General features: G+C 34.8%; 1 long non-coding RNA gene across 1 annotated transcript; it reads left to right on the plus strand.

The window, feature by feature from the left end:
* The first annotated feature begins 5,036 nt into the window (after nucleotides 1-5,036).
* Nucleotides 5,037-8,985, plus strand: LOC107649316 (uncharacterized). Its single transcript, XR_001622906.2, has 2 exons — nucleotides 5,037-5,332; nucleotides 6,689-8,985. It is a non-coding gene; the product is annotated as an uncharacterized LOC107649316 (long non-coding RNA).
* Nucleotides 8,986-26,695: the final 17,710 nt, after the last annotated feature.

Consider the following 26,695-nt stretch of genomic DNA (forward strand, 5'->3'; position numbering starts at 1 on the left):
TGAGCACAATAGTATTCCATCACCAACATATACCACAATTTGTTCAGCCATTCCCCAACTGAAGGGCATCCCCTCATTTTCCAATTTTATCTCACCACAAAGAGCGCAGCTATGAATATTCTTGTACAAGTCTTTTCCCTCATTATCTCTTTGGTGTACAAACCAAGCTGTGCATTGGCTGGATCGAAGGGCAGATAGTCTTTTAGCGCCAATAGGGCATAGTTTTAAATTGTACTGCAGAAGAGTTGGATCAATTCAGAACTCCACCAGCAATGAATTAATGTCCCAACTTTGCCACAATCCCTCCAGCATACATTACTTTCCTTTGCTGTCATGTTAGCCAATCTGCTAGGTGTGAGGTGATGCCTCAGAGTTGTTTTGATTTGCATTTCTCTGATTATAAGAGATTTAGAACACTTTTTCATGTGCTTATTAATAGTTTTGATTTCTTTAACTGAAAATTGCCTATTCATGTCCCTTGCCTATTTATCAATTGGAGAATGGCTTGATTTTTTGTACAATTAGTTTAGCTCTTTACAAATTTGAGTAATTAGACCTCTGTCAGAGGTTTTTGTAATGAAGATTGTTTCCCAATTTGTTGCTTCCCTTCTAATTTTGGATGCATTAGTTTTGTTTGTAAAAAAAATTTTTTTTTAATTTGATGTAATCAAAATTATTGATTTTACCTTTTGTGACTCTTTCTATGTCTTGCTTGTTTTTAAAGTCTTTCCTTTCCCAAAGATCTGACAAGTATACTATTCTGTGTTTGCCTAATTTGCTTATATTTCCCTTCTTTATATTCAGGCCATTCACCCATTCTGAGTTTATCTTGGTATAGGGTATAAGATGTTGATCCAAACCTAATCTTTTCCATACTGTCTTCCAATTTTCCCAGCAGTTTTTATCAAATAGTGGATTTTACTCCCCAAAACTGGGATCTTTCAGTTTATCATAAACTGTCTTGCTAAAGTCATTTACCCCAAGTCTATTTCACTGATCCTTCTTTCTGTCCCTTAGCCAGTACTAAATTGTTTTGATGACCACTGCTTTATACTATAGTTTGAGAACTGGTACAGCAAGTCCTCCTTCTTTGCATTTTTTTTTCATAATTTCCCTGGATATCCTTGATCTTTTGTTCTTCCAAATGAACTTTGTTATGTTTTTCCTAATTCAGTAAAAAAAAAAATTGGTAGTTCAATGGGTATGGCACTGAATAAGTAAATTAATTTGGGTAGGATTGTCATTTTTATTATGTTAGCTCATTCCATCCATAAGCAATCAATATTTTTCCAATTGTTTAGATCTAGTTTTAATTGTGTGGAGAGTGTTTTGTAGTTGCGTTCATATAGTTCTTGTGTTTGTCTTGGCAGATAGATTCCTAAGTATTTTATATTGTCTTGGGTGATTTTAAATGGAATTTCTCTTTCTAATTCTTGCTGCTGAAATGGGTTGGAGATATGTAGAAATGCTGATGACTTATGAGGGTTTATTTTGTATCCTGCAACTTTGCTAAAATTGTTGATTGTTTCAACTACCTTTTTGATTGATTCTCTAGGATTCTTTAAGTAGACCATCATATCATCTGCAAAGAGACATATGTTCTTTTCTTTACAAATTCTTGGAATTCTTCTATTTTATTGAATGACCATACTTTCCCCTGTAAGAATATAGTCAGTTTTGCTGGGTAGTTGATTCTTGGTTGTAGACCTAGTTCCCTTGCTTTCCAGAATATCATATTCTATGCCTTTTGGTCCTTCAGTGTGGATGCAGCCAGATCCTGGGTTATCCTGACTGTGGTTCCATGGTATCTGAATTACTTCTTCTTGGCAGCTTGTAATATTTTTTCTTTGGTCTAATAGTTCTTGAATTTGGCTATAATATTCCTGGGTGTTGTTAGTTGGGGATTAAGTACAGGAGGTGATCTGTGGATTCCTTCAATCTCCACTTTTCCCTCTTGTTCCAGAATATTGGGGCAGTTTTCTTGAATAATTTCACGTAGTATTGCGTCCAGGATTTTTCTTTTGTCATGGTCTCCTGGTAGACCAATGATTCTTAAATTGTCTCTCCTTGAAAGGTTTTCTAAATCCTCTGTTTTGTGAATGAGATACTTCATATTTTCCTCAAATTTTTCATTCTTTTCATTTTATTTTGTAGCGTCCTGCTGCTTTGTGTGGTCACAATTCTAGTTATTGTATTCTGGTTCTTAAAGACTGGTTTTCATCCCTGGCTTTTTGGTCATCCTTCTCTTTCTATTATGATTTTCTACAAAGGTCATCTTTCATCCTTTTTACCTCATCTTTCATCTCCTTGGCCTCATCTTTCATGTTCTTTACCTCATCTTTCATCTCCTTTGCCTCATTTTCCAGCTTGTTGATTTTGGCCTTCAAGACAATATTTTCTCATTTTAGTTCAAGTGCCTCTGTTTCCAGATGACTTATCTTACTTTTAAATTATTTTCCCAATTGTCTTCAGCCTCTCTTAATTGTGTTTTGAAATGGATTTTGAGTTCTTTCAAAGACTGTATCCAATTCACTGGGATTTCTGATTTATCTTTTGAGGACCCCTTACCCTCTGTTCTGTTCACTGTGCAGAAGCTGTCTATTGTAATTTATTTCTTCTTTTTCTGTTGTTTGCTCATATTCACCCCGTCTTTGCTCCCCATATTTGTCTATGTTCTTGCTCCTCTCATTTTTTTGGTTTTGGGGGCTTCTGTCAGTCTCCTCTCTTGGAGCTTTGACAGAAGATTTCTTGGTGCAATCTGTGGGGGACGGTTGTTGGGGTTTTGAGCTTCCCTGTCCTCTGGAGGCTTTTGATTGGATTAAAGTCCAACAGTCAATGCAGTAGGGGTGTGCAGCCTGGGCATCCCTGAAGTCTGAAGACTTTTGATGGGATTAAGTTCAGCTGGGTTGGGCTGGGTGTGCTCTGAGGCCAAATCTCCTGGAAGGCTGGAACAAATATGGAGAATCTCCACAGCTCTGCTCAGGATGCCAGTTCTATGTTCTCTCTCCAGCTCTTTCCCTGCCATCTTTGTTTCTCTGAGCTTGGCACAGGCTTGCCCACAAGGTACACCCTCCAGACCAGGGCCTTTGCCTGCCCAGAGGTTCCCGGTGCCACTGGAGGCTCAGCGCTCTCGGTGGGCAGGGGGAAGGGTCCTGTGGCATTCCTTATGGCTTTCACTTAAACCCAAGTGTTCTCGGATTCTGACTTTTCGGGGGGGGGTGTACCTTTTGAATTGAGTCCAACAGGAGGGTTCCTTGGCTTTGTCTTATTGTTAGGTTTGATTTCCAGTCCCCTTGGAGCATTCGGTTTGTGATCAGTATGGAAGGGTATTCAGAGGTCTGAACTTCTGCTCCTTCTAGGCTGCCATCTTGACTCCACCCCCAATTCCTTTTTTTTTTTTGCCTGTGTATTTTTAAAGAAAAAAGACTTTATTACTATCTTAGGCAGCATATTCCATTCTTAGATACTTCTATTAGTGTTAAGAAGTGTTTTCTCTCATATCAGTTCTAATGCTAACTGCCTCAGACTTCTGTTCATTTTTTAATTCTACTTTCTGGAGTTAAGATGAACAGTTCTATCTTCTCTATCACATGGCAGCACTGAATTCATTTGAAGTCAACCATCATGCCCCATGTGAGGGTCCTCTAAAATAAACATTCCCAGTTCCATCTGCGGTGGTATGAATTCAAGGCAATTCACCAGGCTGGTTTTCCTGTTATGGCTAAATGTATGTAATTTCTTCATTTGTCAATCTATAGTCTCTTCACTCTCCTCCTTTCCTTATGTTCCAACTTGTTGATGTCCTTTGTAAAACATGAAAACCAAACTGAACATACCAGGGCAAGACTCTAATTCCCTAATTTGTGGATGTTTACTTTGTAGCTTTGATGTCTTTTTGACACTTCACTAAAATTCTTTTATTAATCTTTAGTCATCAATCTTCATTCTGCTAACAGCAGATTAGGATTTAGAATTAGAGATCCTGGGCTTGAATCTTGCCCCTGTCATTCATATCCTATATGATCTTGGGCTAGGTCCTTTCCATCTTATCTCAATGTTTCTATCTATAAAATTAGGTGATTGAATAAAAAGAACTCTAGAGTTTCTTCTAAAATTTCCTATTAACTAAATTCCTATGGTTTCATTTACCACTTCTTTTTCACATAAAAAATAGTATTTCTTATTAAGTATTACCTTTTTCAAATTCCATCTAAAACCATTTATTAAAGGTCTACAATATTCCAGGTACTAGAGTCATAACTACAAGAATGTTGCACCTGAAACAAGTTTGACTAAATCTTCCCACAGCAAATATCATGAAATACATCCTAAAATTCACTTTTTAAAAAATGTCTTCAGTTCAGTAATATGGGGAGTGGGAGAGAAAGAAAGAGACAATAGCCCTGGGTCATAGGGAGTCTATTTCTTTGAACAGGGCAGGAAGGTTAATTGCTTACCTATGTTCAGTGTAGTTCCTGGGGAAAAAGAAATGGATGCATTTTTTGGTAGTTTCTGGTTTTAAATTGTTATTCTTGCCAAGTGCTAAGCTTTACTGAGTCTGTGGTGTGGGAGAAACATACATTCTGTTAATGCCCTCTAAATGTCAGACTCTTAGGGAAAATTCCAGTCAACCCACCCTCCTTATGGTTCTAGCAAACCTTGCCTGAGATACTCATATATAAAAACAAAAAAGCCCCCAAACACTCCAATTCATGAGCCACTTCGACTTTATTCGAGTGGGTGATAATATCTGTTGGATCTGGATTCAGGAAAACTGGGTTTGAGTCTCACTTCAGATACTTATTAACTGTAGTCTCCTCAGCTTTCTAATGGGGATAATAATTCTTGGACTCAACTCAAGGTGCCATTGTGGGTAAAGTATTTTGTAAACCTTAAGTCATCATGAAAGATGAGTTATTATTGACACAATTATGGTAGTAATTGTTATTCTACATTACCAATATCCTCATATTTCTTCTCTTATTTCTATAACTTTTGAAAGTCATTGGCTTTTCTTCCAACATTTTTAGAATATTCTGTTTTTTTCTCTCTAAAATTTTAACTGTCCATTACCCTTCTTTTGTTATTGCCAGGATGATGTCTTCTGTTTAATATCATGATTAAGTTTGGCCTCTGTATCAATTCCTTTTTCTTCTTGAAATTTCCTTTTTTTTTTAAATTTTGACATGTATTTTCTTTATTTTTACAAACAGAGGTAGAAGTTTAATTCACATTGAAGGGCAACATGAGCAGTGCTGCTTTACTTTCCTTGTCATTGTGTGATGGACACCAGGTCTCCCCACTACACCCGAAATTCCTGGAGAAATCACAGGTGAAAGATTACATGAGGGTTTCACCTTGCAGGGCTAACAGTTGGACAAACATGGGCTGCTCTACCTCTAAATTTTGGATGTATTTACATTAGCCTTAAGATAAGGGTCTGAGAATGAAGGGGTACCTCTTGTTTACATCTCAAACACACTAGGTTTCTGGAGATAACTTACCCACCTTTGTGATCTTTACATCTCAAACATCACTAATGGTCTCAAATATTATTAGTTTTTTCAAAATAGATAGCTTACCCACCTTTATGACCATGATGTCATCAAGGATGTATACTTGTACCATGCTCCCACATCCACTTTTATGATCAAGGTGTCATAAATGATGTATGCTTACGTTTAAACCCCCAGACCAAAAGGCACCTATCACCTATTCTGTTACCTTTTCTCCTTTGATTGTCCTCATTGTTCATACCCACCCCCATCTTTCCTCTCCAAGTCACTTAGACCCATCCCCTTTGTATATAAAAGTCATGAACTTTTCTCTGTTCAGGGAGGAAGCTGATCCTGCACTCTGCCTCCTGCCCATTTAACCTAAGTACACCTCTCTATCTTTAAAGGGTTTCCATTGGAGTCAGTCATTGAAAGGGCACCCTCCCCAGACCAAGGGTTAATCTCCAGTACCCCTACACCATTTGTAATACCTTTTTTTACCTATCCAATGGGTCCAGGGATGCTGGTCCCATTGGTTTATAGTGATCTCATAGTTGTACACACACACACACAATATTATTTTCATTCATTTTAAGAGTACATAGTTTTTTGGCTAAGATCTTTCTTATTGATATAAATATTATTTCTGTATCCTTCCTATAGTACATTCTATTGTTTAATCATAACTCTACTATAGTCAGCTATTTTTTTGCTCTTTATGACTTATTATGAAGACCTTTTGTCCCTAGAAATTTTCCACAATATTTGTAGTAGTGATTCCCATAAATATCATGTGTGAGGATTTTTCTATACAAATTCTTACATTTTCCTTTCCTCCTTTTAAAAATATAGGGACTCTAATAGACTGTGCTGGTCATTTCACTTTTGCTCCATAGGATAATACAAACTTGAATCTAAGGTTAGCTCCCATGTTTTGGTATATATGTGATTGTCTTTTTTCCTCTGTAAAATTGAACAGCTTCTACTTGATAGCATTATTGTGAAGATCAAGTTAGATAACAGAGGGGCACTGCTTTGCAAGCTTTAAGGCATATAAATATAATATCCCATTCCCCTATTAAATTTAGCTTGTTTTAAGACTGTGGGAGTATAATAGCTTCAATACATAGTAAGTACTAAATAAATGTTATTGTTATCATAATATCATTGTTATAATTATCATTTTTATTAAGGTCTACTGGGTGTAAGAGAGGAATCAGATCCAATGGTGTAAAGAGTAAAGAATGAGCAGGAGAGGTGCAAGAAGAGAAAAAAACTCAAGATTCCAGTGAGAGAAGAGAAGCTGAAACTCCAACCACTACTTCACTTCTTCAGCTGAGAGCCTGAAAAGCAGATCTCCTAAGATTGGGTCTCTCTGGAGATCAACTGTTTCCCAGTGAACCCCTGAATATCTCTCACTCAATTTAAGACATTGTGAACTGGGACTTTGAAGAAAGCCAACTACAGAGTAATCCTCTCTCCAAAAATTTATCCCCAATCTCTCTCCCTAACTTGTCCTGGACTCTATAACTCAAGCCAGTTAGCTCAGGAGCAGGGATCAAAATAGCAACTGACTGGAAGGGTCAAGGCTGAGAGTTTGATCCCTGAAAGTTTGGGGGGGTCAGTCTGCCAGTCAATAGGGCTTCCTCTTTACCCACTTTTCTCAACTTACACCCCTACCTCTTCCTTTCTTGTGTGAATTCAAATAAACTGTCTACTACTTAGAATCATGTCTGGCTAGTTCCTGCTACTAGGAAAGGGGGTTGCAGATTTGGGGAGAACCATACCTGTTCCCAAAGAGGAGGGTTAGTTCAGGATCTTTGGGATCTAAACAACCAGATTCAAGGAGCAATTCTCTCTCCTACATTGAGGAATAATCTCAGGACTTGGTGGTGAAGTGGCAGTTGGTGTATGTGAGGGACCCAGAGGCAGAAGAGTCCATCCTGTCTCTCAACAATAGCTGGGACCAAAAGGGAAGGCAGTGTGTCATCTTACCAAAGCTTATCTCTCTTGTTCTTAATCTCCACCTCCCAGAACCATTCTCTGAGGAGAGACAAGACTGGATTACTTTCCCCCAAAGGGAAGAGAGTTGAAGAGCAATCTCTTCCCCCTCTCCTCCATTCTTTCGACTCTTTCTGTGTCTCTCTGTCTCTCTCTGTGTCTCTGTGTCTGTGTCTCTGTGTCTCTCTCTCTCTGTCTCTCTCTCTTCTCTACTCTCGCTCCCTCTCTCTCTCCATTTCCTTTGTGTGTCTGTGTTCCCTCTCTGGTCATAATTACATGGGTTTCCTTTTTCTCTTTGAATTCTTTTCCATTTTTTCAGTTCTAGGGAGTTTATTTTAGATGAAAAAAATTTAGTTCAGTCACAATTATTTCAAGTCCCAAGTAGGAAACATTCCTGAAGTTCAGGCTGAAGTACAATACTCTGCCTAGATTTACATTTATATCTATTGTTATTTAACCACTGAGAAAAGAAATTCAAATTAATGGAAAGGTTAGAACTGCTGATTATATAATAGCATCTTTGTAAAGAAAGACATTGACTGTAGACTTGCCTCAGCCTATATCCTCTACACAACCCTTCTTAAGCCAAGGACTCTCCTTAATGTCTCCCTCCTCTGGTACATATCAATACTTCCTTTGTTCAATGCTTGTTTTAGTATCTTGAGACTAGATGCCATAAGTTTTATCTTTCTCAAATTGTGAGAAACCTTTTCCCTTTTATACAAAGTGTTTCGGGGATCTCTCACACAGTAGCTTTGATTAATTTAAGGAATATAACAGGCTCTGTTCAAACTCAGTTTGGAATTTTTAATTCAATTTAAAAAAAAGTGTTTGTACCTAATCAAGTCCCTATAGGTAAATGAAATTAAAACTAGCTATTACAAATACCATCAAGAATATAAATTTTATTCTTGTATTAATTTTACCAGAGGAAGCTATTTGGAAGAGTGGATAGAGTGAAGACATGAGGTAAAATCAAGCCACAGACACTTATTAACTGTCATTTTACATCTGCCTCTGTTTCCTCATCTATAAATGGGGCTAACAATAGGACCTGCTTTCCAGTGTTCTTGTTAAGACTGAAGGATTTAGCATAGAAAATGGCACATAGTAAATGCAATAAAAAGTTTTTCTAATGACATCTTAAAAAATAATAGGCAACATAACCATCAGTGTCAGAAGTACTTTCTCAGTTATAGTATAATCACTTATCTAGAATATTTGCTCCCTTTTCCCTCTTTTCTTTGGTATCTGATTACCTCACCTCTTTTCTCCTCTTTTTGTGACTTTCTCTTGTTTCTCAAAGAGTTTTATATTAATCTTTTAAATTATACATATTTCCTCTGTATTTTTCTCAATGCACTATCAGATTGTCTTTTCTTCTTCATATATACTCTGTTTTATTTTTTCTGCATATATCATATATAAACTTTTATATCATCAATATATTATTTTATCTTACATGTATTATTAAAATCAAGTATATTTATTTTTGTTTCTTCTATTATTTTCTTGAGATTGAACTATAATTGTTGTTCAGTTTTTCCCACAATTTTTTCCATTTATTTGAAGTTTTATCTTTGGTTTTTGTATTTTCAATGCATTGATTTCTGGCAAAGGTAAATACTGTAAAATGTAAAATGTCTTAAAATTTCTAGAAAACCTAAAAAAGGGAAAAAGTTTCATGTTGTTATTTAACATTTTCATTTATTTTTTCCTGCTATATGAGAAATGTGTTTGCATGTCACAAAGTTCTGTAAAATTCACCATATTTTGATGGAACTATTTTAGCTTTTGCCACTGTTTATACAAAAAAAGAGATATTTCACATTTATAATATCCATTGTTTATTCATTTATGAATCTTATTGAATCTAATGGACCCCTTCTCTTTTTGGGAAGTATAGTTCTGACTAAGAGTGTTCATTAAAATTGTAGTTCACTTCATCATCCTAGCTTAATGGCAATCTAAGCCTCTCAAAGATTATTCAGGAAGAATACAATTCAACAGATCCCATCGAGTTACAAAAGTATCTTTAATAAACCAGGCAAAAGACTCTATGTTTACCATTCATTCAAGGGTTAGCCTAGGTAAGTTCACAAAGGTTCATTGATGGCAGTCTGGGCACAAAGTAAATCATTTTATCAACCATAGCAATTTGTGAAGATTGTCTACAAAATTATATATAGGGTTTTGTCCTTCTTTAGATTAAGGAGTAAAATAATGGATTGTTGAAGTTCTGAATTATTTTGGACCAATGGCATCATAGTATCTGTTTAAATGCTATGTCAATGCTTCATATTGATATGGATTTTAACTCATTGACTAAGTTGGTAGATTTGGATGGTACCATATCTTTTTCATCTGAGGAATAATCTCACTTTCACAAAATGGCTCATTACAAGAAAACTGGTCTCTAGCTAATCAATTATTTTTGGTCATGGAAAATCAGGAAGACCATAGGTGAGGGGTAAGGGTGATACACTAACTTGTGTGTGGGGGTATCCTTTATTCTGATGGACAAAATCCTATGGACAAAAGCAATGATTTTTTTATTCTTATAGAATGCCATAAATATTTAGCTATATAGGTCAATTGCTGGTTACTTCATATCCTTCGGTCTATTATTTTATCCTTGGATAGAACCGATAAATCTTTGTCCTTCACCTACAATGGAAAGTCGTACTTAAATTTTTCCTGAAACCTGGTCTTCCTTTCTTTTTGCACATTCTCGAAATTTTGCCTATTTCTTCTAGTATTCTGAAACTTCTATTTCTCACAATAATGATAAATATGACCCCTAGATCTGTCTCATATTAATTAATAATATTTCTTTGTTATAAAGCTTCTCCCATGCTCTACTTTCCCGAGATTAAATTTCTTTTGGATTTTCTTTTTGTGAATCTTCTACCTTCTCTGCATTATAAGGAATTCCTGATCTCTTCCTATAGCTCCATAAAAGATAGAATACATAAATTAGGACTATGTGCTTTCTTTCTCTTCCTTCTTCCTCATTCTTCTTTGGTTACTCACCTCCATCTTTTCTTCAACTTCTTTTTTTTTTTTTAAATAACCCTTACCTTCCGTATTGGCTCCAAGGCAGAAGAGTGGCAAGGGCTAGGCAATGGGGGTCAAGTGACTTGCCCAGGGTCACACAGCTAGGAAGTGGCTGAGGCTAGATTTGAACCTAGGACCTCCCGTCTCTAGGACTGGCTCTTAATCCACTGAGCTACCCAGCTGCCCCCTTTTCTTCAACTTCTTATCTCCTGGTTAATCTTCACCTTCAGAAATGATACTACACATTGAGGTCTAAGCCCAGAATTCTGAATATCCAGTTTTCTATTTTTTTCATTCTCCTTTCTTATTGGTCTTTTCCTCACAGCTGATTCTTCATGACCTATACACATACCAAACTCCAACTAACATTACCCTGTCAATAATTCCACTTGAATTTATTAAGGCCCATCTATGAGCCATATATGGAACTAAATAATTGCTGTGATTTGTTATATTTATTGTCAAACAAAAGCAAAAGATAGTCACTGCTCTCAAAGAGCTCATAGTATAATGGTAGAGACAGCACAAAAATAAGGATATACAAATAAGCTGTATATATAATCACTTGAAGGGGAGGCATTGGAGGGGAGGCATTAGCAAGTAAGTTGGATTTCAAGAAAAGGTTCTTCTAGAAAGTGGCATTTTATATAGAATGTAAGGAAAGTCATTGTATCCAAGAATTAATGATGGTACAAGAAAAGAATGCCAGATATTGGGGACATCCAGTGAAAATGCTATTAATGGAGCTTCAAAACTTCTTGCTCACTTGCTTTTAGTTTCTTCCTTCAGCAGTTCTTCAAACCCTTCTCACTATTTCCTTCTTTCTGGAACATGCCAGTCATAGGGAAAGGTCATTTGTTCCTTAAAACAATTCTATAAATTAAAGACTATTTGTGCCATTTGTTTGGTGACTCATCCAAAGCTGAATGACTTTCCCAATTTCACAAACTGAGTTGATGGTAGAGACTCTTGCCTTTTCCAGAGCTCCTTCCACTGTGAAACATCAAGTCCAATAAAAGGTAGAATTTATACTGTAGTTACAAATATGGCCAAATGCCCTATTTTTGCATTGAAATACATTTCCAGACAATCATTTCAAATTGACATGATCATTGAGTTTATTTCCTGTTTTCTTATTCCTGAGTTAAAGATAAGATAAATTTCATTTTAAATTGGATTTAATTAAAATCCATTTAAATTACAGATAAAAATGAAATTAATTTCCCCCCACATTTCTTTTATGAAAATAATAAAAAGTAAAAATCCAAGCACTTCAGAGTTAGCAAATCATCTTATATAAATTATTCATTTGATTCTGACAGTAGTCCTATGAAGACAATACCCTTATTAGCCTCACTTTATAACAGAGCCAACTGGGGCTGAGAAGAATAAAAATAATTATCCACTGACTATGGCATCAGAAGAAGGTATCAGAAATGTTATGAAAATTCCTGTCTTTCTAATGCCAAATATAATGTTCTGGGCAATAAGAAACATTGCCTTTATCAACATATGCTGACTGACATATTGACTCCTCTGTTTTAACAAACTTATTATTCAGATTCCAATATAACCATCATTTTCCTAATATAATTTCTTTCCTCCAACCAACAACATAGGAATGCTTTACTTCAAAGGGGAAAAAAAGTTGCCCCAGGGACCTGATTGATCTACTTGATTGGGACTAGCTACTTTAAATACACTTGTGACTTATTTTGTCTCAATATGAAAAATGAATGAAGTAGATACTAATATTACTGCTGTGCCTAAGCCAAACAAGCATTTAAAAAAAATCAGTAAATAGATATTGTTCCCTTTGCTGTTTTCAAAGATGAAATATTTTTAAGACAATGTTTTCTCCTCAAAAATTCTCTAATAACATGAGCAAAACGGAAGGAAAAAGAAGTTTAGAAAATCTGACTATTAATGCCCAACCATAGAGAGTGGGGGCATGAGGTTAATAAATATCATTTACTTGGCAGTTTTGCCATGAGGTATTGGTGTGAACTACATTTTCCCAGGGACTGTATCAGAATTATAGTTCCTTGTACCAAAATTAAAATTGCACTAAAATCATGCAAATCACTGAAAGTCACATAGCTTTTTACAAACTGAGAAGTCATTTCAGAGCTTTCCATTGAGTTTATTGAAGCCATTTTTCATCTTTTGGGCTAATTGTAATTTATTTCCCACCATATTGTCATCATTTGATTGTCAGAAATCTTTAGAGTTTTGAAACCACCATCATATGTTAGACCCTGTTAAAAGATTGTTTCATTGACTAGCTAGTCAATATGAGATTTAATTACCATACAAAAACATAGCCAACATTAAGGCAAACAGCCTTAATCTATTTCTGAGTAGCATTAGCCAAGATGTCACTCTTTTTTGAAAATATGTAAAATTTATGCAGATTTAATTCAAGGTATTGAAATGTACAGTTTCTCTAGAAAATCTATAATGGCTTCTAGACCAATATTTATATTTCATGAAGCCAAATTATGATTTTCCAAGATAAACTATGTTCCTCTTAAAAGCCAACCCTATTTGCTGCGCTTTGCACTCAACATTCCCCACAAAAAAACGCCATACTCACCATTAGATTTCATGTGTGGATTCTGCTTCGATTTATCATACAGATTAATGCAGAAAGTCAGAGGCAGCTGGAAAACTCTTAAGGAAACAGCTGAGGAAACTCTTGTAAATATATTACAGACAAGATTGGCATTTACCTATGCCAAAGGAAATCACTTCTAAAATAACCCACTCCAGGCATTGTCAAACTGATGCCCTTCACATCTAAATCCCATTTACTGTATATGATTTCACAAGCCTTACTATTGGAGAAAGTCATATATAACAATCATGTGAAGTATAATTCACTTCACATTAACCAGCTGAATGGTGGATATGAAAATTGATATGATCATGCAAATTTCTTAGAAAGATAAAAATAGAAAAACAATTATTATGAGTTGTAACAACTCTAAGGCATCAAATAAATTCCATATACTAAGACTGACCTAGCAGATAATATTCAATTCAAGAACAATTAAGTAATCATTGAAAAGGCATTTAGCACTATTCTAGACACTAGAGTTACAAAAAAATAAAAATAAAAAAAGTCCTTGCTCTCAGGAAACTTACTTTCTATGGAGGAGGTAGAGAATAATTTGCACATATAAACTTAAATTCACAATTTCTGCAAAGCAACATTCTCTGATTTCATCAATATAGGAAACTTCCTTTGTAAAAATTCCTTTCACTGATGCAGATCAACAATTCACAAAGCACATTATTTTCCAAACTTAACAAAAGTATTCATTCATTCATTCATTCATTCATTCACAAAAATAGTCCAACAAAGTCCTCAGGGTGCCAGGTATCTAGGAAGATTTTTCAAGAATTGTTTTTATCCAGTGTGCTAAGAAATACAGATTTCCAACTGATTGCCAATTGCCTTCTAAGGTCGACTAGGTTCAGCTTTAGTCTGAAGAGATGACAGATAGACCATAGCCCTCTATCTATAGTAGAGTCAAGCAAAAGCATTTGGATAGTCAGGCAAGATTTAAAAGCTGTACTTTGTATATTGATACACAACAGAACTTTTCAGTCTTCACCATAAGATAAATATCTTATAATGTATCATAAAAATAAATACCTATAAGTTATGAAGAGTAGAATTTCCTGATATTTTAAAATATGCACATATTAATAAAATTTAAAAGTGTCATTAGTATATTCTCCATAATGTTTGTAAATTGACTATCCCACTGTATAGCACAAGAATGGATTCTGATCTAGGATATGTATCCATCATCTACATCTGTCTGTCTGTCTGTCTGTCTATCTGTCTGTCTGTCTACCCATCCAACCATTGACCCTCTTCTTCCTATCTATGAATCTACATATCTACCTATAATCTACTTATCTAACTTTAGACATCTATAGATATAGATGAACATAGGTAACTGTATATTAATACATATTGATTTATTTCAGAATCCTATGTACTTATTTCATATGTTTAAAATATTATTCTGATAACAATTTCAAGAATCCCAGCCTAAAACTGGGTTAATATGAAAGAAAAGCTTGAAAAACAACAGCAAAAAACACCAAATTTTTAAAAACCTATTTGGTCTACATAATAGATAATTAGGATAGAAATATAATTCTATGACACGACTGTACTTATAATTTCACATATGGATAGGAACAAGAACAGTGATTTCAGTGGTATAAAGAATCCACTGATGTGAAATATTTCTGTTCTGATACAAGTTAGCACCTTCTTTTCCACCTTTAAAAAAATTACTATCTTTTGCCTTAGAATTGATACTAAGCATTGGTTGGGAAGCAGAAGAGTGGTAAAGAGTAGGCAATTGGGGTCACACAGCTGGGCAGTGACTAAAGCCCATTTGAACTCAGGACCTCCAGTTTTCAGGCTTGGTACTCCATCCACTGTGGCACCTAACTGTTCCTTCAGGCCTGTTTTAAAGAGGTTCCCAGATGAGCACTGAGGGGCTAAATTGCTTCCCACTCTTACCCTCTCCACCTCTGTTCATATAGGCAATAAGTGCTCTAGGCAAGACTTGAAAGTAAGGTTTCTTGTACTTCAAGACTAGCTCTGTACACACTACACCATCTTTTCTTTTTACATATTTCCAGCAAAAATATCTCCTTTTTCAGGCATGTCACTTTTTCAGTCATAAATCAGTAATGAGTTTACTCTGAATATCTTTTGCATTTAATCTATCAGAAAATGATTTAATCCTCCCTCTCCCATATAAAAAGTTAGAGAAGAGATAAAGCAGTAAATCATTAAAAAGATCAAAACATTATGCAAGTATATTCTTAAGGCATTGAAAATTGGTTGACACTTTCATTCCAGATGGAGAGAGCAGTATTCACTTCTGCAATCTAGAAGGAAATCTCTTTCATCATTGCCTGATGAAAGATTAACAGAGAAGAACATGCTCATAAGCAGAGAGATATTTGATAATCTTCATCCTGCAAAAAGATTTTAACGAGGATCCTATTAGGGTGAATTGAGCACGCTTGTGCTCTTTGGTAAAAAACTGTACTTTAATATTTGTAAGGCAATGCATAGGATTATTAAGAACTTTCAATCATCCTGATTCAAATTTTGATAATATTTGTTGAAGAAGGTTCTGATAATTTTTGAACTGGTATTTTTAGAAATCTCCTATTATAAAATGCTTTATTATAGAAACAGGATGATGATAGATTTCTATTACCCTTTTAATAATGGAACTTTGTCATTTCTTTGCCTTCTTCATTATTTTAAAATACATGTAAGTGGAAATTTAGTTTTTCCATTTGATCTCAATTTTTGAAAACCCAAAAGTCTTGTTTGGAAACAAAAGCAGAGATTTCTAAATGTGTGTGTGTGTGTGTGTGTGTCTTAGACGCATCTGGTAGGTTTGAGAAGCCTATATAGCCCCTTTCTCAGAGCTCATAAAAAATACTTGAATTTTCAAGGATAATCAATCACACTAAAACAGAATTATTGAAGTATTCTGAATCTTTTTTTAAATCAATTATTTATTTATTTAATTTAGACTTTTTTTTCCATGGGTACATTACTGCTGCTCTTTCTCTTCCCTCCTTCCTCTCCCCTCCCAGAGCTGATGAGCAATTTTACTGGGTTTTACATGTATCATTGTTAAAAACCCATTTCCATAGTATTAATATTTGTAACAGAATGATCATTTAAAGTCAACATCCCCAAACATATCCCCATCAAACCATGTCATCAATAATACGTTTTTCTTTTGTGTTTCTGCTCCATATTAATTTTTTTAAAGTTTATCAAACCTATGTTAAGTAAACCTCTTCAAAACCTAGTTATATTGTTAATTCTGCCTAATCTTAAACAGGTCATGACACTTCTCTGGGCCTCAGGTTTCTTATCTGCAAAATAGGTCTGTTGACTTAGATGACTTAAAAATTACCTAAATTCATGATTCTAAATATTGATCTTGAATATACATAGGTATGCTTATAATTAGCTAATTACTAAGAATGGATTCTATTATTTTTGTTTGTTATGCTAATTTGTATTTTATAATAATTAAAAACACCAGCAATTGTTGTTAGCATTAATAGCTCATATTTAGATAGGGATTTGCAATTTACATAGCATGAATATATGCAAATGATAAATAAAAGATAGATATGTTGTTTTATTAGCCAGAAATTACCCATCTTGAAGTAACATCAATTTCATATTACATTATTAGCAAATAATAAAAAGTTAGCTTTTATCTAGAATTCCTTGGCAAAAAATATAACAATTTTCCTCAAGTAGGATGACTATATCCTTGTTAGGCACATTCTGACATAGATTAACATTTTTAGTGGTATAGTAGTATAATGGTTTATTGCATTGAGGCCACAACTTTACTATGTATACAATTGTAATATATGACAAAAAACCCAAGTGATATAATATGAAATATTGAATTTGTAGTCAGAAAGACCCAAATTCAAATCCAGTGTCAGTCACTTATTAGATGCTTGACACTAGATAATTTCACTTAAACTCATTTTTCCTCCATTTCATCATCTATAAAATTGGGAAACTAATGGTACCTACCTCACAAGGTTGTTGTGAGGATCAAATCATTTAACATATGTAAAGTGGATGATCGCACACCAGAAAAGACTATATAAAAGCAAGCTATTATAATAACCTCATCATGATACAAACTGGTTAACCCTGAGCTACTGACTTAATGTCTCCGTTGCCCCAGGAAATTTACCAAGACTATAAACTGCTAAGGAGTTGTCTATCAACAGTCCTGGTAGAGGGATTTCCCCTAAGAAAGTTCCCTATACTAATTCAGTCATAGGCCTAATCCCAAATAAATAAGTAAATAAACAAAAATGCATTCGTATAGTTTTTAAGTTAGCATAGACAACTGTCATCTAATTCAAATTCCCTCATTTACTATATTAATATAAAAAAAAAACTGTAGCTGAAGAGAACTGCGAAAATTTATCTGAGATCTACTCAGCAAGTCGTAGCTATTTCAGGATCTGAATTTCTCTTTTTTTCATCCATTATGTATACACTCACAATTTCAGAATTGTAAGGCCTGTCAGAGAACATCTAGCTCAATAGTTATCTGAATAATTGTCTCCTCTACAGCCTAACTGATGAGTGAACATTCAGTGCTTGACCACCTTAAATAAATAGAGCATCTACTATTTCCTGAGGCACCCCATTCACCTTTCCAATAACTAATTCTTAAGAAATTGTTCTTTGCCATCAACCAAACCATCAACCAAAATCTGCATCTCTGCAACTTCTACCCATTAATCACAGTTCTTGACTTCTCACCCCAAACAAGTAGTCTAATCCCATTCTGATTAGAAAATAGCTTATTGTATTCATTAAATAAATTTTTCATTCCATTCATTCATTCATTCATTCATTCACTGGCATTCATCCATTCACCTATTATGCACAAGCAATGTGCTAAGCAGTGGTCAAATCAACAACAATGGACCTCAGTTTCCGCATCATGCAATGTGATGATATTAGCATCTTTCCAGATCCAGTCCCTCCAGTTTCAAAGAGTAGGGAATGATTCCTCTATTTGAGGTATATGTAATTAATTTTTACTCTTTAATAAAATTTGATATGCCTTTGGAAAGTACCATATCAATGATCTGTAAAGGCATTTACCTCAAAGATTAATGTTTCAATGCACTTCTTTTTATATTAGTGGGCTTATATATTAAGAACTGGAAGCAACCACAGAGATCATTTAGCCAACTCTTCATATTTTAGAAAAAAAAATTAATAGATTAATAGCATGAAATGTCTAACCCTTGGTCATAGGTCCCAACACAAATTCATCTCTGTGAACTTCTAGCTTACATTTCATAATTCTACATTATGCGATAGCATTGTGTTTCATTATGGTGGGCATTATGAGGACTTCCTTCTATTTCAATTCAAGAAAGTGGCATATATGCCCTTTGGATGCCACTTAAATGTTTTTTCTATCTATTTCTCCGTGTGTAAAATGGAGATTTTCAGGCATATATTCTATCATAATGATTAAAAGAATGGGACAGGTGTAGCCCTGTGGACAAGTTAATAGTCTTTTTATGATGGTGTTTTAGCTGTGTTAGGTAGAGTTGACAGCTTATTATAGATAGTCTTCGGTAAGTCATGTATAGTATTCCAGGTTACTGAGTTAATGTCTTTCAATCTAGTCCGGTGTCATTTGTCTTGGAATGAAGAATGAGTTATATTACAGAGTGCTCAAAACTAGGAGGGAGCATTTATGCTATGGGCAGTGAGTATTGGAGAAGAATTTCAATAAATAACCATCTCTGGATCTGGGCTGTATAGGAAGCAACTAAAGAATTGAAGGAGAGCAGCTTGGTTCAACTTGCAGAAGACAGTTTTCTAAGCATCTGTAACACAGCATGGGAATATATAAGCATCAGGATGGGGAAAAAAAAAAAGAACTGAGAAAGCTTTTATATCCTCTTTATTTCTAACCATTGGCAGTTAAGGAATGGTTTTAAACTCTCCAGCATTATTGAATGCATTGAATCAGCTGGAGGGGGGACTGCATCATGTGAACAATTCTTTGCTTCAGTTACCTGTTAAGTATAGCTGCAGCTGCCTAAGCCAGCTGTCCAGTGGTAGACTCATTCCCAGGGTACATCTGGAATGGAGTGGAAGGATGCCAAACAGGAAGAAAGACAGGAGTAATTATGTCTCTGAAAACCAACTAGCCATTCAACTAACTAGTGGAACCATCACCTCAAAGTTTTTTGGAGGGAAAATGCTAATTGGATTTTCTCTGAATGCTTGTATTTCCTTTTTCACTTGTTTTATTTTTATTGCCTCCCTCATACCCGTGTTGCTTCTTGTCTTCTCTCTCTGTCTCTGTCGGTCTCTTTCTCTCTGTATATTCTTTTTTTCTCTCTTTCTCATCTCACTGTTTTTTATCCCTTGCAAAACTAATTCCAAACTTCATGGAAATGAACTCTTCCCCTATCTTAAGATAGTTTTCTGAGACTATCTTGAATAAGAGTCATTTTCCTTCATATAGCTAAATGAACAACCATGAATTGACCAATAATTAATTCTATTTATGTTTTATTTGTCACTTAATCTGCAATGTTATTTCAGAATTCCCTTTGTATATTCTTTTTCCACAACTCACTTGATAGATTGTCAGCTTGTTAGCCTCAATAAAGGATAGGAACATAGGAAGTTAAGAGGAGATATTTAGTCCTGAAGTTCTTGAATTTCCAAATAAGATTCTATCTTACTCTGCAGTGTTAATTTGGCTAGGGTTTTGGATCTGAAAAGAATCTCAGACATCTTTTAGTATAGCTTATGTGAAACATAATGGGTTATTTAAAGTGGTTTCAAATTCCATTTCTGTTATTTTTCACCTGTTTGACCATGGAAAAGTGACAGCCTCTCTGGACCTCAGTTTTCTTATCTGTAAAACAAAGAGGCAAAACCTGGTGATCTCTAGGATTTATTTTAGGTTTCAATCTATAAAACTATGAGTTCTTCATCTGTATAGGTTAGAAAAAGGAGGCCCAATGTTGTAGAGGGTATGAGATATTCCCAATGTCATAAAGTTAATCAACCAGTTTCAGGAGTAAGTTAAAATGCTGCCATTTCCCCCCAGAATACCACATTTGCCTTTTCTTCTGTGTCCCTTAAATATCAGACCAGTGGAATCATTATCCCATGCACCATGTAAGATAGGGACCATTCACTGATCAAGGTTTCTTCATTTTTCACTGTCCATCTGGAGTGAAGTTTCAGGACAAAAAAACAACAAAGGAGCTAGGTCCAGCATCTAAACTGTAAAGATGAAAATTTAGGGGAGAATGAGGCAGGGAGAAATTAGTTTCTCTCTGCAAGGAGTATTATATTTGTATGAGGTTTGTTAAATTATAAGGATTAAAGAAAATACAGGATAAGAAAACACATGCCTAGGCCAGAGAGGACTAGACAAGATAATCTCACATCATGGAAGAGACACAAAAGCCGTTGCAATCAGGTTAAATTCCTTCTCGATCTTGGCCCACCTGAGATTTCAGTGAGATTACAAAGCATTTGGGAGAAGTGGAGCAAGGGCTTGTGGGGATTGAAGTCCAGAGTTCAAAATCCATTTTTTACATTTCTCTGTGTGATCATTTGAAAAAAAATAATTTTTTCCAAAAGATCATGAAAACATAATCAACTTAAAGATTACAATAATTTGAGGATACGAGAAAAAGAATAAAACCAATAATTGCTGGACGCATTGACAAAAAGCCAGTTAGGGAGCAGTCCCCTTTGGCATGAAAGTATATATACAAATACATGTTCAATCAACCACACCCAAAGTTCATTTTTGTGCAGCTTGTGGTCTGGAGGCTTCTCCAACAGTTCAGTTTCTGGATTCAGGGAAGTAGCATCTTCTTTACCTAAAATTCTTTTCAAGAGGAATTTAAACTTTGAAATTTAAATAATGATTTTTTTTTTTTACATTTCCCCGTGTTGCGGGTGATTGAAAAATACAGGATCACTTAGGGATGCATGGCTGAGGTATGAGGTATATGAGTCAATTGGCAAGAGATATTAAAAAGACATCAGAAAAATCAAAATAAAAAAAGAAAATACTGGATGAAAATATAGACTAGCAAAGTATTATGTGTAAAAATTCCAAGTGAAAAGAAAAATAAATCTATAACAGGTCCTTGAATCAGGGCCCAATCAAAATGATCTAAGCAATGATGCATTTACCCAGTCAGTAGCCAGGACTACAGAAAGGTACCACACTATAAGAGGCAGAAAAGGGGACCAGATTATAGGAGCCAAGGTTTTGGGGATACTCATCTATGAGTATCTTCAGAGTGAGTGTGGACACAAGGAAGGCCTACATCTTAACATAAGTCAAGTGTCGCAATCCCAAGTCTCACACTAGGTTCAAAACCTTTGTATTGGCCTAGAAGTGCATCAATCCATCCTGGATTGGCTTTTCTTTGGCTCTGTGCAATGGCTCTATTGTGTATATCTTGTCCTGGAATCAGACAGAATCATTAAGCAAAGTCCCATAATTTTGTAAATAATTAGTGGCATCATTTTTATAGTCACAAGCTTTTGGAGCATGCTCTGACAAATGTATTCCATACTTATAGTACTGAAAAGTCAAAAAGTTAAAGAAAATCTTAATGCTGGTGACATGTGCTTCAAATATAAAAAGGAAAGAAAAAATAAGAATAAACAAACAGTATATTGAACATGCAAGAAAAATATAATAATAAAAGAGCTTTAAAAATTCAAAAATATAGCTTATAATCATTGACATTCTGTGTCAGCTAAGAAAATATAAAATACAAGGCTTTCTCACCAAAAATGAGATCCATTTCTTCTTTGTATCTGGCCATGATCACTGTGAGTAGAAGGCAAATGAATAGAGCAAGGTAACATTTTTTCATTTTTAAAAATACAGTAGTACAAATATGTAGATATCAATATCCCCAAAATTCTGAATAGCCCAATTAATTAAAATAGGAAACAAACACACTATCATATTTCACATAAGTTGCTATATGGCATTTTTAAATCTATGAATTGATGGATATTTGTCACAATTTTTACAATCATAGCAATCTTTCAACCTTGGTAATAAACATATTTTTTAAACAAAGTAAAACTCATCTTGGGTTAAGAACATTATCAAGAAATCTATATATCATTCTGGTGCAAGTAAAATAGTGAGCTGAAGAGTATAAATATAGGTGCTCCTTTTTTGGAGGCTTTTTTAGGGATACAAATGCCCTGAGATTAACTGCCCCAACTTCCATTCACATATTTAGAAATGCGGGAAGGTTGGGGGTTATAAAATGTATTTCACTTCACCTAGAATTGGCCTTACACCTCATGGTAGGGTCAGGCAAAAATAACCAGAGATTGCTAAAAAAAATGAGAAAAATCATATTTAAAAAACCCTTAAAATCATTTGAGATATTTAGCATATTAAATTTTCCAAAGGTTGTTATATAATTGTAACCAGTTCTGATGAAGTCCATCTATCCTCTATGTGACAATTTATAAAGGCAAAAATAGAAAAAGAGCTGTTTTTATATATGGGCTTAATTACAATATTTTTTCAATATGGCTATAGGGGGAAAACAACAGAATTTCAAAACTCAGTACATTAAAATGAACAGTACAACAGAATAATATTGAATCTAGTAATATATGAATTTAAAATCACAAAGTTAAATATTAAACAAAACAATTAGGAAAATGCAACACAGAGATTTTTTTTTAATATAAACTATTGGAGTCTGAAATGCCTTAAAATTATATAACCTCCAGTCTTTAAAGTTCCTTGGGTGTGTTTTTTTTTAAATTAATTATCCATTTAAATATCTATTGTATGAAGGCAGAGTGGTAAGGGCTAAGCAATGGGGGTTAAGGGATCTGCTCAGGGCCCCACAGCTGGGAAGTATCTGAGGCCAGATTTTAACCCAGGACCACATGTCTTTAGGCCTGGTTCTCAGTTCGCTGGGCCACCCATTTGCTCCTTCAAAGTTGAATCTTTGGGCTGAATCTTTCTTCTGGCACGCAAATGAAGTCAGTGAAAGAATCAATGCAATTAAAAGATATCCTTGTAAAATAGCCATGTTTTTAAGTTCCTGCTTGAAAAATCTTCTCCTCTCCCTTTTTTTTTCTCTCCCCTCCTCTGATACCTCCTCCTGCTCCAGTCCACGTGGATCCCAGGCCGCCCACATGGAGTCAATACCCCCATTTTGTTACCAGTTGGTAGAAATGAGTCCTGAGCAATCTTCTCCAAGGATCTGGGTTTGTTGGGCAGGCAGGTCACCAGGTGGTCGAGATCTGGGTTAAACAGGGACCCAGTGAGCAAGAGAGAGGTCAGGAGCAGCAGCAGGAGAAACAGGCAGGAAGAACTTAGTAGTCAGGGGCCAGGTGGGTGGCAAACTCAACAGGTCCGGAGCAAGCCTGTGAGCTATCTAATGGCTGGAACAAGCATCAGCTTTGCAAGGGTAAAAAAAAAAACCTCAGCCAGAGAAAAGTGGATCAAAAAAATTTCTAGGCACTAGCTATTAAAAGCTGAACTTAAGATCAGAAAAGAATCAGAAGATTGAGAGTATTTTCTCCCATTAGGTCGCCAAAACTGTAAAGATTAAAATTTAGGGGAGACTGAGGCAGGTAGAAATTAGTTTCTCTCTGCAAGGAGTATTATATTTGTATGAGGTTTGTTAAAGTATAAGGATTAAAGAAAATACAGAATAAGAAAACACGAACACGTGCCTAGGCCAGAGAGGCCTAGACAAGATAATCTCACATCTGCTCCTAGTGGAAGTCCAGAAAAAAAAGAAAGACACAAAAGCCTTTGCAATCAGGTTAAATCCCTTCTCGATCTTGGCCCACCTGAGAATTCAGTGAGATTACAAAGCATTTTGGGGAAGTGGAGCAAGGGCTTGTGGGGATTGAAGTCCAGAGTTCAAAATCCATTTTTTACAATACCTTACCATTACAGATTCCATGGAATGATAATATTTATAGACATTTTTTATCTTTCTTTTTATTTCAGATATGTGTATAAAAATACATTTTTAACTCCTAGTAGATTTTATTTAGTGTGGAGCAGCAACTTATAAATACATATGTATATATATATATATATATGTCAGAATTGATTGAAATATAAGTTATTTGACTTTTTTGTTTTCTCTCTAAGTTCTTGATACATTCCAAATGCTTGATAAATAAGTTTTTATCAATATCTACATATTTTAAAATATTTATTCATTTAATTATTTGTAATCAGTATTAATGTTCAATGGAAAGAAGTCCTCAGAATTAGAAAATCCTGTATTCAAGTCCAACCTCTGATACATACTGCATATATACTTCTGAGTAGGTCATTAGCTTTTCAATAGCATTAACCAACTCTCTAAGATCCTAACTTGCAGAGCAGATGCTAATTCACATTTGTAGAGGGAGTTTACTCTCCAGTTTTTTCCTTAACCAAATGAAAACAAACTGGATTAAGAAAACAATTAAAGACAAATACTAGAGTTCCAAAGAGCCAAAGAATTGTGTAAATATGTGAGATGCAAACTCTCTTCAGGCAATATGCACATCATTAAGTCCCTCATTTTATCTTCATATCCTTTTCCATTTATGTTTTTTTTTACTTAAATTCATTCGTTTGCTTGTTACATTGAAAGTAATCAAGTAATTCCCTCCTATGCCTACTCCCATTAAAGAAGGCATCATTTCACAAATAAGATATATGTATTTTTAAAATATGTCTTTTTCTATTTATCAGTTCTTTCTCTAGAAGTGCACATACACAAGTCATTCTTCAAACGATATTTCCATTGCTGTATTTAATACATAATATAATATCTTTTGATTCTATTGGCTTAATCTTCACAATTTCATCTAAATGTTTCTATATTGTTTTTAAGATGAACTTTTATATTCATGTTGAAAATGTACTTTTGCCTCCTCTGTGGCTCTTCACAGGATATAAGCTTATTTCTCATAGAAAGTGAACAGATGGAAAAGAGGGACTACCTAGCTTCAGACACTGTTGACCATATCCTTGCCTGGATTATATTATTCTTCCTTTGTTTCTATGACATACTTCTTTTGGTGGTTCATGAACTCCCCTGGGTTCAATTCAATATACAAGCATTATTAAGCAGCACTTATATTCCACTCATGATGCCTGCTTCAGGGACATAAAAAGACATAAATACTTTATTATCATCTCTAAGAAGATGAGTCTATAGCCCTAGCCCTAGTCTCTATCCTTGATTCTGGTGCTAGAGTCCAATTACCTTCTGGATATGTCTAATTAGATATCTTATATTCATTTCCAACTCAAAATGTCCAAAATGTATCTCGCTATCTTCCCTCTGAACCCAAATCTCCTCTAAAGTTCCCTATTTCTATTAAGAAAAAATGTCTTTTCTCCTAGATTTACAACACCACGGACATAACACTTTTTGTCTCTCATTTTCATATCTCACAGGTAGCCAAATTTATCAGTTTCACCCCCAAAAATATCTTTTCCATCCACATATTTCTTCCTCCTGTCATAAGACTAACTTATCAACTTAGGCCCTTATCAACTTCTAACTTCACTACTACAACATATTTCTGAGATCCTGTATATTAGTCTTTTTCCTCTCAGATCTATCACCCTTCTGGAAGAACAATCTTCTTCAATTAGGTCTCATAATGATATTTCCCTCTTTAAGAAAATTCAAATGAAAAATCTTTTCAATCTGGTTTGAGTCTATCTTTCCAGACTAACTTCATATTATTTCCATTTGCAAATTCAATGTTCCACTTGAACCAAACCATTTGTTGTTCCTGAACTTGGTGCTCTGTCTCTTGCCTCCTCCCTCCATATTTTTGCCTAAACCTTCTCCCAGACCTGGAATGGACTCTGCCTCACATGCACTGCTTAATTACTAGCTTAGCTTTCTTTAATTTCATATGTCACTTTCTAATGGAAAGCTTTTTCTAGGTACTTTAATCATTAAAATCTTGTTTCTTTCCAAAAATAATTCAATATATTATTTATTTACTTGTTGCTTTTCCTTACTGGAATATAAATTCTTTGAGGGTTGCAGTTCTTTTCAATAGTCTTTTTAGGCCTTTTTGGCACATACTAGACACTTGTATTTCTATACCTTGCAAACTCCAAGATAATGAACATGAGTCCCTTGAAAGAGTGTAATCTGATCTTGAGTTAATAATGTTCATCACTGTTATCTAATTGTTAATATTTACCAATCAAATACTATGCTTATAGTTTGGGAGGAAGTGTGCTAAAATGCAAAATGTATGGGTTTAGGGTCACAGGACCCCGATATCCTACTTGTGAAGCCTTGGTTAATTGCCTCTTTTGGTCTTAGAATTCTTATTGATAAAATGAAAAGATTAAACAAAAATGACCTTTAAAGTCCCTTTAAATTTGGTTGCAATGATCCTATGATTTGGATGAGGTGCTAAAATGTCCAGAATATTTCCAAATTGTGTTAATTTTATCACAAAATAATATCACTAAATTCCCACAACACCTGCCAAA

Source organism: Monodelphis domestica, chromosome 6, assembly GCF_027887165.1.
Source record: "Monodelphis domestica isolate mMonDom1 chromosome 6, mMonDom1.pri, whole genome shotgun sequence".
In the NCBI taxonomy this organism is placed as follows: domain Eukaryota; kingdom Metazoa; phylum Chordata; class Mammalia; order Didelphimorphia; family Didelphidae; genus Monodelphis; species Monodelphis domestica.